At 48.9% G+C, this 12740-nt stretch overlaps 1 protein-coding gene across 2 annotated transcripts in view; it reads left to right on the plus strand.

Moving 5' to 3' along the window:
• LOC147417850 (uncharacterized) overlaps nucleotides 1-12740 on the plus strand; it is a 285145-nt gene that overhangs the window by 111941 nt on the left and 160464 nt on the right. The gene's annotated exons all lie outside the window — the stretch shown is intronic.

The raw sequence follows: 12740 nt of genomic DNA on the forward strand, positions 1-12740 counted from the left end.
GATCTTGCCCACCTCTGCGAGAAGGTGGGCCTGGAGAAGATCATGCAACTCTCCTCTGCTAGGTCAGGTACCGAGAATCTTGCAGATGATGGAAGTCGCCTGAAGGCGTTCCACCTCTACGGCTAGGCTCCCTTGCTTTGTCGGTGACAGAGCAAGTGGAATGGTGGGCTCAGCGGGGTCGGGCGAGGGGACTTCATTGGAGTCCCTCTGTGGCGGAGCTTGAGCCTCCGTCTGTGTCTGCTGCTGTGAAGAAAGGGCGAAGAGGTGTCGGCGAACGGAGACCTCCTGCTGGACCCAAGCACGTCGAGGGTGTTGTCGAGACCAGTCAAGCAGGATTGAAGAGGGCGAGGAGATGGACTAGGAGCTATGTGCAGGTGGGCGGGGTAGCGGCAGGCAGGCGGGCAGGGCGGGTGGGTGGGTAGCGAGCAGGGAAAGGCTGGGTAGTGGGCAGGGAGCAGACAACGGGCGGTGAGCAGGTAGGGGGGGAAGGCGAAGGCGAGCAAGGGGGCAGGGGGCGCAATGGTGAGCAGGGGGCGGGGGGGGAGAACAGGAGCAGCGAGCGCATTCGATAGAGTGATCCCCTATTCTTTGGTACATTCAATCCCCTCTTTTCTTTTCGAGCCCTTCTCTCCCTCTACTCTTTGCCCCAACCCCTACACTTGTTCCATCCCATCTTTTCCCCCCCTTGCCCTCTGTCTCCACCACTCAATCCCCGCCCCCCCCCCCCCGAACTGCTTGTTGACGAGGATTAGGGCAATAAGGGGCTATATGTCTTTTTGTTGGTAGTTCTAACATACTGTTGGTCCTTGTGGCCTAAAACTCTGATTGTTATATCTGAAATTGTTTCCATGGAACATAGAAATTCTCTTAAGTATGATTATTTTTTAAACAAATAATACAAAAAAGTGTTGGCGACTGATCTGACACTACTCTCGAAGCTGTTTAGACCTTCTGTTGTCAAGGGCCATATCCATGACACTTACCATACGCGCGCACGCGAGAGAGAGATATGATATGATATGATATATTAACGTCTTCAAAAGGCCAAAATGACCTATGAGACCAGCTGATACAAAGTGGTGAAACTACTACAATGTCTGAATACAAAAGTACAAAGGTACTGAATGCAAAAAATAAAAGTGAGAAGTGAGTAGTGACAGTGAAAATGAAGTGTAGAATAAGTTCTCAATGACACTCCGGATGTTGTGCTAGGATGTCCCTGTTCCTCTGCTGAAGTCTCCGTCGATGGAGTGTGCTCCTGTGTCTCGGTCATGGTCGCCTCGATCTCCCAAGCTCAATCGCCTTGTCAATGAGGGTGCCTCTGGTATGCACGCGGGCACAACTCTGCGCTGGTGGCTACTCTCCTGGCTTTCCCGATCCAAAGAAATTTGTGATCGGTCTCTGTGATTGTTGTGTCCCATGTTTCCTCAACAGACTATCCCTATGCCGCTGTAGCTCAAGTAGATATAAGCCAAGGCATCTCTGATCCTCATACTTCATGACTCTATCTAGGGGTCCAAAGCCCTCCCTGAATAAGCAATGGAAGCGCCCTCGTATCTCATAATACAGTGCAGTGGCATATGTAATGTAACTCTGTCTCTGGCTCTGTACCGCATAATTTACATATCCTGCTCTCCGGTGGTATCCCTCTGAATCTACCCGTCTCAATCTCCAAATGGTGCGAGGATGTGCGGATTTGACCTATAGCGCATCGCAAACTATGAGACAGATGAGTGTCCATGTAGCTCGGACGAATCACAAACCCATCTCCCGAGAGTTGGAGAAGATGATCCTTGTAGAAAGCCATCTTCGTGCCCAACTCCTGCACTGGCTCTACCCATGTCCTCCTGGTGTCCAACTGTATAAGATCCTGACGAATAAGTCTAGTGATCTCCGTCCGTGTGACTGGTAGTGAAGGTGCATCCAGGGAATACTGAAAAGGAGGCAGTCTATCTAGGCTGAAACCATGCCGCTGAAACCAAGAGGTCATCTGCGCATACCAACATGATGTGTCTCCCTCCGTCGCTAACTGTCTAGAAGACTCCAGAGCCAATCTAGCGTATCTGCCTCCACGTGTATCCCATAGGCTGTGCAAAAAGGACACGGATCTGGTAATAGCCTCAATCTCTCGAATAATCGCATGTGGTACGGAGGACTTGGCTCTAATCATCCGAGAGATCATAGATACCAAGGGCCTCTCCATGTTCCTCCACCTGTCATGATCCACAGATGGTCCCCACACCTGTATCCCATAAAGCATAGCTGAAGTAACCAAAGTATCAAAAAGCCATAGCTTTGTTCGTGGTTCCTGAAACTGAACCCGCGAACACATCCTCTCTAGCCCTCCCAGTGCTGCATATGCTCTAGACAGTCTAGTCTCTGCTGCTCTCCTTAGAGCAAACCTCGGTCCCAAGAATACCACCCTAAGATATGTATATGCATCTGTGTATTCCATAGTGTCCTGACCATATACGAGTGTAGGTGCCGATCTCCTGATCCACTGCGGAGTAGTGTTAAACACCATAACCTTGGTTTTACCAAGGTTCACAGACAATCTACTATCCTCTGCAAAGCTGTGTAATGCATCCAACTGTCTCTGCATGCCCTCTGGTGACTCTGATATCAACACAATATCATCAGCATATAGTAACAAGGGGATCCATGTCCTTGCTAGCTGAGCACCTCTGTCGCCTTCTCTGTCAATGTAGTTAGAAACCTCATCTACATACATACCAAATAGTGTAGGGGACAGAGGACACCCCTGCTTCACACCAATAGTGGAATGCACAATGTCAGAAATCCCCTCAGGAGTGCGTACGTGGCCAATCACTGAGCCGTATAAAGCCATGATCCCCCAAATGATCTTTGTGGGCACTCTCAACTCCTGTAACCGGCGTATCAATCTGGCTCTCGGTACTGTGTCGAATGCTTTGCGGAAATCCACAAAGCAACAATACATCCGTCTCCCATGTGCCCTACCCTCCTCAATAATGGCTCTGAGTGTAAGAATATGGTCCAAGGTGGAGAAACCCCTCCTAAATCCAGCCTGTCCTGCTGCTCGTATGCCCTCATTTTCTTCCCATTTACTCAGTTTGCTGCTCCAGGATGGACGCATACAACCGTGCTAATGTGTGCCCTACCATAATAGTACGGTAATTCCCTGGTACCTTGGGATCCCCTGCTTTAAAGAGAGGTACAATAGTAGATAAACTCCAAGACCTGGGCAGTCCCTCACACATGACCCGGTTAAACAACCGCGCAAGAACCTCTGACAATAAATCTCTAGCATGTATCAAGTGCTCTGCCACCAAACCATCATGATCATATGCTCTCCTAGTCTTCATCCTGTCAATGGCCTTCTTCACCATCTCAGTGGTAAAGAAGGTACTGGTGTCTGGGCATGGCTCTGGGGGGTTTGGTAGAGGCGGTTGCCCCGGTATTGTATATAATGATGCTGCATACTGACCCCAAATTTCGGGAGAAGTAATCACTGGAGGGGGGGAGTGCTCATGGAAGAAACGTCAGGCCTCCCCTGAATCTCGACTCAAAAAGAGCTGATACAAATCACGTTCCGACTGGGCTAAAAAGGCCCGCTTCTTCCGTCGTACTAGACGCCGAAGAGCAATCCGAGACTGTTTATCTGTGATCACCCCAAGTACAAGCTCGCGCTGAATCTGAGCTCTCATCTCTCTGCACTCATCATCATACCAACTATTTTGAGGTATGCTCCCAGAACGTCTTCTCTGATCTGGTCGAGTATGTGGGTATGCCTCTGTTGCTGCCCCATGCAAGATCTCAGTCAATAGAGTAGTCATCTCCTCCACAGTATAAACTGGCTTGGCTGCCCACATCCGTCTGTAAATCTCCTCTACATACACCAAGTTGGTCTCTGGTGCAAAAGCATATCGTGTGTGTGCAATCCTTTTTGGTGTCTGAGAAGCACTGTACTGGAAGGAGACGGAAAAAGTCAAAAGAGCATGGTCCACTGCTATTCCAAAAGGTCTAGATCCCACACTAAAATCCTGAATACTAAAAATGAAGCTCGGTGAAGTCATGACATAATCCACTGTACTAGCCCCATGTCTGTGCGGAAAACATGTAAATCCCCCGGAAGAAGGAAAAATCTCTATTCCATTAAGTATGGCCAAACCATGCATAGCCGTCATCTCCATGAGATATCTCCCATACTCTGTATGCTCCCTATCTGTTGAGTGTTTGTCAAGCCCCATCTCCGAAATATCCACTTCTCTGAGTATCTCCTCTGAGGTATCATAGAATACCGTTTGGGAGTTGGCCGTCCTGGCATTAAAGTCTCCCAGGAGAATGATATCTCCATCTCTAGAAAACTCCCATATGTCATCATCAAGTATAGAGAAAGGAGATTGTCCCCTGGGTGAGGCATAGACTGAAGTACTAGGGGGAAAGTAACATATAGCAATATATAAGAATCTGCCCGTCTCAGCTCTTAGTCTCACCCACATGTATCTCGCCTGGTCATCTCTCCGAACTATCTGTAATAGCGGCTGCAATTCCTCCTTGAATAAGACAACTACACCTCCTGAACCTCGGCTCCCGTGCTGGGATCTAGCATCTGGTCTACAAGCTGTTTCCCATAAATAACCAGTCACACGTGGCATCAACTGTCCAGACTTCAAATGCGTTTCTGAGTAAAAAACAATGTCTCTATCTCTGAAGCTATCCTCAAAAGCACTCACATCCAACCTATAAGATCCATTACAATTCCATGCCGCCATCCGGAGTGTGGTCCCATAGGTCTCGCACCGTCATGTTGTGCGCTTTTCCAAAACCACTACTTTCCCTCCTCTATAAAATGCAATTTTTCCTTTCTCCCTTGCTGCCTTAATCTCTGGCATCAACTCTTGCATATGTGTTATTTGCGCCAAAGTAAGGTCATCCCCCATAAATATCCCTGTGTTCTTAAGTGCTGGTCTCTTCTTTAGGAATTCCTTCCTTGATTCCATAGTTGGGAATCGCAAAATAAGTGCTTTCTCTTTGACATTTCCCTTTCCATCAATTCCCTTCTTTCCTACTCTCCAAGCACCTGTATGTGTAGGTTCCGGGATGCCCATGCATTGCAAGAGTTCCTTCACTTCATCCTCTACATTTCCAGTGTCTTTGATACCTGTAATACGCACATGCAGGGCTCTATTCTTCCTCTTCTGTTCCTCTTCAATGGTCATATTGATGATGGTAGAAGTCTGTACGGCTTCTGGCATTTGGGCCTTCCCTTTCTTTGCACCCGCAATCCATTTTTCTGCTTCGTCAACCTTCTCTTGTGTTTTAAAAAGGCGCTCCGGCCGTTTTCGAATTTTGCTCTTCCCCTTTGCGCAAAGTTTCCACTTGCTCCTTAATTTCCTCAAGCTCCTTCAACATCGAAGGCTGATTTTCCCTCTCCATTTTGGGCATAATCTTGCAAGCTGCAAGCTCCCCTTTAAGCTCTTCAATCACTGCATCCTTTTCCTTTATGCACTTTTCCACATTTTTTTTCCAGGCATCAAAGCTTGCAATTGCCTCATCTAATTTTTTCTGCATAATACATTCCATAACATTCACTTTTGCCCGTACTAAATTCTGCATCTTCCCTTTCAAGGATGCGTACATCTCATCATGTTTACCAAGCATCACTTCATCCAATTCTTTCCTCATATCTGCATAGATAGAATTCTTATAGTTATCCGCATTTGCATACATCTCTTTCCTAATATCATCTCTCATAAAGCTGAGCTCTGATTTAATCATTACTTGAATTCTTTCCATTAATACATCATCCTTGACTCTGATGGTTTTCTCTGCCCGTAAAGAACCTGGCGAGAGTATACTTTCTCTGTTCCTCTGCTTGAAAGTCGCTTGCATTTTTTGTGGGGTGACGAAGCTACTTGTATCATCCAACTCATCTGGTTGGTCCATCCTCAGAGAGAGTTGCTCCTTCAGCTGTAGTCCCCTGCCTGCTCCTTTCCTGCGTGCTCCCCTTTCCCCCGCTTCTGCTTCTTCCGCTCACACTCCTCCTTCCCCCTGCTTGCTTCTGCCTGTCGCTTCCTGGGTTGCGCGCATCAATTTCCTGCACTTCTCCCTGCTTCGCGTGCAGGCCTTGCTTGCCTCCCCTTCACCTTCGCGCTGTTCTACTCTGTGGCTGTGCGCATTCTGCACTCTTCAGCCCCTCTGCTGCGCAGGCTGATTGATGTGCACACCTTCAACAGCCCTTGAGCTCGTGTAGGTGGCTACCTCGCAGGTGCACACCAACTGCCTCAGGTCGCGCTGCCAGCTTTGCTTTGCCTTAGGTCGTGCTCAGAGAGAGAGAGAGAGAGAGAGAGAGAGAGAGAGAGAGAGAGAGAGAGAGAGATGACACCAGATGGGGTCCCAAACCTCCTCCAAGGGCCCCCCACTCCATTACCGGAGTAGTATTTGCTTTAGATTGCACAAATCCAACTACAAATGATACCTTTTGCTAGTTAAATGCTAAATGCATGTGCTATTGGGCTCATCACTGGGTTTCTAATGAGTTCTTTGTGATGAGTGGGTTTGATGCTGGTGCTACCATGCAACCATGCTGAAAACACAAGGCTGCTGGCTGATCTGATGCATTTGTTGGTGCTGAGGCTTATCTGATGCACAAAGGCTAATCCCAAGGTTGGCGCCTGCAAGAGGGATCCAAAATCTGCCAAGAAGAGGTAAAAATGCCAGCCAATGGAAAATCACCTAAGTGCTGATAGTGAATCTAGAAAACTCTAGGGTGCTAATCCGCTAATGCTACGGTATGGTGTTAATCTACTAACACTGGAGTTCTTCTACTTCTGCTCTCTTCTATTGCCTTTGTCTTGAGAGAGAGAGAGAGAGAGAGAGAGAGAGAGAGAGAGAGAGAAATGAAATGTTATATTAACGTCTTCAAAAGGCCAAAGTGACCTATGAGACCAGAAAGTTAAATGTGGTGGATCTGATACAAAGTCAAAGTAACAAGATGACAAAATGACAAAATGAAATACTATGGAATCCTGAACTGCTAGGTGTGAACTAAGCAGCTAAACAGCTAGCCGGGATAGCTAGATCACAGGAGATCCAGCATCGGTCGTTGGTGGATCTCATCAATCTCCTCCATGGTCAGTAGTCTGACCGGGTGTCGTGCATGTCGAGCCAAAGTGATCCGAATCCTCTGATGCAGCCTCCGTCGATGCTGTGTAGTCCTCCTCAGTCGTGGGCGTCTGGATCTCCCCAGCTCAGTCGCTCGGTCGATCAGTGTGCCTATGGTGTGAGGCGACGAGCTGTGCTGCGGTGGTAAGTCCTCCGGGTGTCCAGTGGCAGCTCTAAAGAAGTCTGTGTGTGTGTGAGAGAGAGAGAGAGAGAGAGAGAGAGAGAGAGAGAGAGAGAGAGAGAGAGAGAGAGAAATGAAATGTTATAATAACGTCTTCAAAAGGCCAAAGTGACCTATGAGACCAATCTGTTACAAAATAGTGAATCTAATACCAGTAGCACTTCTAGATTCATTTTCGTATCTCTTTTTTTGTACCGACATAGTATCAGATTCACCAGTTTGTACCCAGACATAGCTGGAACCGATGGGGCTCTATATTCCTAGTAGTTCACCTTTGCTTCCATACTTACTCGTATGGGGGCAAAAGGAGGTTTTCCGTGTACTATCTGCCGCCAGGTCATGCAACGCACATGGTACACTGAGTTATAGATTTCCACCAGGACAGGCGTGTCCCACTTTTACCCCTAGATGCTCCAGCTTTGGACTTTTTTGCCTCTGTCAAGAAACTTGACAGCTTGCAGTATGCTTACAGGTTGATGTATGCTCAGATATTACTGAGAACAAATGGCTCTTTTTTCTTGTACACAGGCTGTGGTGACAGGTGTATTCTTGGGTTATGGGCCTTTTGGATACACGCAATGGTATGCATGCTGTGGCATAGTACTCACACAGTCTTATGCAGAGTCTGTGTACAGTGGTACTATGCATACATATTGTGTCTTCTTCCTAGCCCGCGTACCTTATGGTCTTTGTCCCCTGTGTAGACAAGTCTCGGAGAGACATTCCTTACATGGTTGGAGATGTATGCTTTTGGGGTGCTTCAAGTTCTTCTGATGTTTGTTTATGCTCTGGTTATACATGTGATGACTTGGAACACCAATGGGTTGCAGACATCTAGATTGAGAGGGTCTAGAAGGATGCTTTTGAGAGGGGACTTGCAGGGACGAGTTGTTGGCAAGGTGGATGTCTTGCTCATTCAGGAACATAAAATTGCTGCACCTTTTGGGAATATCATGAAAGCTGGTTCTCAGACCTTTTGCGAACTAGCAAGTGGACACTTGTCTCGAAGTTGTGGCGTATGCATTTCCGTTGGCCCACGCTTGCGTGCTTCAGCGAAACACCATGGGACTCTATTAGCGGGCATAGCAATGTATGTGGCGATCCAGTTTGATGAGACTTTGGTGGGATTCCTTTCGGTCTATGCTCCTAATGGCCATGTGATTGTGCTTGTCTTTGTTCTTCGTTGACTGCCTTTGTGCCTCCTGTTGACACTTGGGGTTATTGGTGGTGTGATGCGGATTGGTGTTTGCACGCAAGCTAGTATTATCATCGATTTCACCCGTGGAGCAACAGGCATGGGAGCGATTTCTTTTAGCAACACGCTTTGCGGATGCTTGGCACATTCGGGCGTTTGGTTCCTGTCAGGGATATCTTTGCTACTAATGGGGATTGAGGGGGCCCAGCTAGACTATTGGAGCATGTGGGTAGATTTTATGTTGGTGCATGTACAACATCGAGGGGTGGTGCCATCTCGATTTGGGCCGGTACTGTTTTGTCAGATCATTTCCCTGTTTCTCTTTATATCTTTACTGGGGTCCTTTGGCCCGAGAAGAGGTACTCGGATCCCAGAGAGAGTTCTTTAAGAGTAGGACCTACACCAGCAGTTACAACAACTTTGGTCAAAGGAGGCACCTTCTATCGCCTCACCTACAGTTGTTAGCATCTTGCTTCATGGAGTCCAGTCACTTGTGTAGGGAGACGGCATGTTCTCTCAGTAGAGAGATTCAGCAAAGAGAGCGTGCTCTACGTGCTCCCCTCAACTCCTTCGGGACTCTCTGCATGTTCCTTTCTTTGCAAGTAGACATGAATTCTGGAGGAGTGACACAGACTCTCAATCACGTCTCACTCTCAATCACAATCCTAGTCTCATGCACACTCTCAATCACAGTCATGATCACACTCTCAATCACAATCACAATCACAATCACACAGCCGTCCCGACAATAGAGGCCGTCTCCCAGAATAGCTCGCCCAAAAGCGGCTATTCTCCTAGCTGAACGCATGTCTTTAGTAAAGCAAGGCAAAAATAGGGCCAAAAAGAGGCGTCCTGCACATGAACACAAAAAAGGCACTAAAAATATCCCATACATGGGAATTTAGCAATATCCCATATGTTCTAAAATTTTGGCCATTTTCAACAGCTCGCAGCTCTCAAAACAAGGTAGGGAAATTAAGAGCCATGCTCAAAGCTGAAATTTCTTCAGCTTTTCGTTGGAAATTGAATTTGCAAGACTTTTGAATGCCGGTAAGCAGTTTAAATTCAACATTCTCATTTTGACAATCCAAGAAAGCATAGCAAGGGATTTTCGTGAAGCAAGGCCAGCTTCTCTTAAGCAAGGCTTATCATGGTTTGGGCCTTGTGTAGCAGGCTACAGTGTCACTTTCACAGGACAGTTAGTACAGTTTGGACTTTACAGTTGGTCTTTGGTCTGGTCGGTGCACACTAGACGGACTCGCTGGGAAGTGACACATGGCATGATACAGTGGTTTAGTGGACATTGTGGCCAGGTCACCACCGCCACCCAGTGGAGATAGACTTAGGTGGTGTCATTTATGAGCCGCTGGTGGCTCTTTATGTTTGTATATATGAGTAGTAGCGGTTTGGTCAGGATTATCTTTTACGTAGTCGTCTAGAGTGAGTCTATACACAGAGCACGTCTTCACCATCTCGGCACATTTGAGCCTTGACACCCCCATTGTACCTGTGAGTTCTGGGCTAGAGCTGAGTGTGTTGCCACTCCAGAGTCTGTATCAGTTCTTTGAGATAGTCGAGTCATATGTTCTGGTCTGCTATTGTGTCTTTGTGAGCTCAGTTGATGTCTATTGTTTCCTTTCTTGTCAGTCTGTTTGAGTGGGATTGTCACGCACATTGCACCGAGGACCACCCACTGTATAGAGCACGACACATTATCCGCGCTACATGTGCTCTCATTTTGGCGATCACGGTGGGACCTCAAATGAAGTCTCACTCTTTGTTGAGATACAAATCGTGAACCTAGTTGGTTGTTACCTAGCTTCGTCCACTTGCTTGCATTGTGTAGATAGTCTGCTGGTCTGTTCCTCTCTCGCCCTGGTCCAACCAGTCTGTAGCAGGGCTACAGTGTCACTTCACAGGACAGACAGACAGTTGGACAGTTAGTTACAGTTGGTCTGGTTCACACTGGACAGACCCTCTCGGCTGGGAGTGACACGTGGCAGGGTACCGACGGTGGTCTAGTGGACATCGTGTCCAGGTCACCACCACCACTCAGTTTGGAGATAGACTTAGCTCACTGGACATTTATGAGCCGTTGGTGGCTCTTTTTTTTTTCCGAGAAAAAGATCCTTCTATCAGTTTATGAAAACTGCCCATAGGGCTACATCCACCTCTGCAGGAGAGGGCTACAACAAGCATGATGGGGAGACTCTCCCAATGAAAAAACAGCATATATACAATGAGGCTAAATCAAGAGATGGGAGGAGGGAAGAGCCACACAGGTGGACAGTAGTGCCATCTGGGCACCCCCTAGACAATGGTGTAGAAAGGCCCAAGGCGCCAGAGTCGAAGGAAAGCCTCGCGGCGCTCCCGCATGCGGTTGGAGCTACCCTGTAGTCCCTCAAGCTGTCCTCTGAGAGTATGGATCAGCTCTAGCCAAAAGTCACGAACAGTCTCTGCTGGTGGCACAGGGCGAGCCTCAAAGATGCGGAAACAGCGGGCCTGCCAGATGAACCAGAGAGCTAGGTCACTGATGAGCTTCCAACACTCCTCTCTCTCACTGCACCACTCCTCTAGAGTAAGATCTGTAGCAGGCTGGAGTGTAGGTCGCCCCCCCCTGCATCACTATCATCCTGCTGGTGGAAGATAGCTCAACTGAAGTGCCGGGCCCGTGAGGTGGACCAAGCCGCTGCCCCCCAAGTGTACTGTCGAGCCGTGGAGAGGGAAGGCATCAGCCGAAGAACTCGTAGCCACACCTGCTGGGCCGAAGGACAGTCCCAAAGACAGTGACGCTGACTCTCCACCAACTGGTCACAGGCTGCACATGTGGCCGAGAGACCACTATGCACAAGCCAGCTACCTAGTGCTGTGGCTCTGTGTGCAATCAGCCACTGGAACAAAGTGACGCGCCTCGGTTGTCTGGAGTCCCACAGCCTCTGCCAAAAAGCTGCCAAGAACTCTACTGTGAGGCCCTCCTCCTGCCAATGACGTGCTGCAGCGGGGCGGGCCTCTCTCTGTACTGCAAGTATATGACATCCAAGCCGAACAGTGTACTGAAAAAAGGGGACTCCTGGGCGGTCTGCAGAAGAGAAGGGGTCCCTCCATAGCCACTCACCAGGATCCCACTGTACTCGTGCAAGTGGACAGCACTCCCAAGCCCATAGCCTCCAGTGTCCTGTCTCAAGAGTTGCTGGGTCAAGGTCGATGACGCAAGTGCTCCCACAGATGCCCACAACTTGGATCCTCTAGAAACAGCACTCTGCTACCTGCGGGGCCTCTACTGCAACTCGCTGTAATCGTCCCCCACGCTGAAGCTTGAAGAACAGGGCTGGGATAGTCTCTGAGCAAGCCCTGACTGAAATGAAAACCTCCAGTCGTGTGAAGGCTCCCATCTACCGGGGTGCTACTGGCTCGAGAGGCGTGAGCCACTCAGCTGGAACTGACTCTGAGATGTCCTGACACATGCTCTGCACCCCTCTCATGCCCTGTAGCTGGACAGCCTGCACCTCCTCTGACAAACCTGTGAACGCTAGCTAGTCACCTAGAGAGCGCGTTGGACCTGCTGCCATGGGACCCCAAGAAACATGAGGCCGACTCCCAACCAAGTGGCCTCTCTGAGTGCTAACCATGGGGTTCCAGACGAGGGGCTGCCGTAGGCGCTCCTCCGTGCACGTCGGCTGTCTCTGCTCTAGGCCACGCCGTAAGAGCTCCCAAGATCGAAGCAAACTCACAGCGAATCGGTCCTCCAGTCTCCTGCTCAAACCAACTCGGCGCAACTCTGTAAAGATCCATCTGGTCGAAGGTTGCCAAGGGCCTCCTAACTGAGGCACCCTGGCACGAAGCCTCTGCAGCAAGAACTCCTTCCAAGGCTCCTCGCCTTGAAGAAGTCCTCTGACGACGAACTTCCCAAGAAGGGCTCTGGTCTGCTGTGCTGGATCAATGATCCCAAGCCCTCCCTGAGAACAAGGAAGTGTGATGACTGACCAAGCCACCTTGGCTTGGGCAATCTGAGTGTCGCGACCTGACCAAAGGAAGTTCCTGATCAGCCTCTCTACCTGGCTGATACAAGAACTCGAGAAGATCCAGCAAGAAGTGATGTACCACATAGTCGCCAACAACACCTGGTTGGCAACTACTACTCTGTCAGCCAGAGCGAAAGTCGTGCTGAGCTCCAATGTAACAGCTTTCTCCTGATGGACAGGAGAAGAGGAGCAATCT

This window comes from Adiantum capillus-veneris, chromosome 30 (assembly GCF_014529385.1).
Source record: "Adiantum capillus-veneris isolate H3 chromosome 30, ASM1452938v2, whole genome shotgun sequence".
NCBI lineage: Eukaryota > Viridiplantae > Streptophyta > Polypodiopsida > Polypodiales > Pteridaceae > Adiantum > Adiantum capillus-veneris.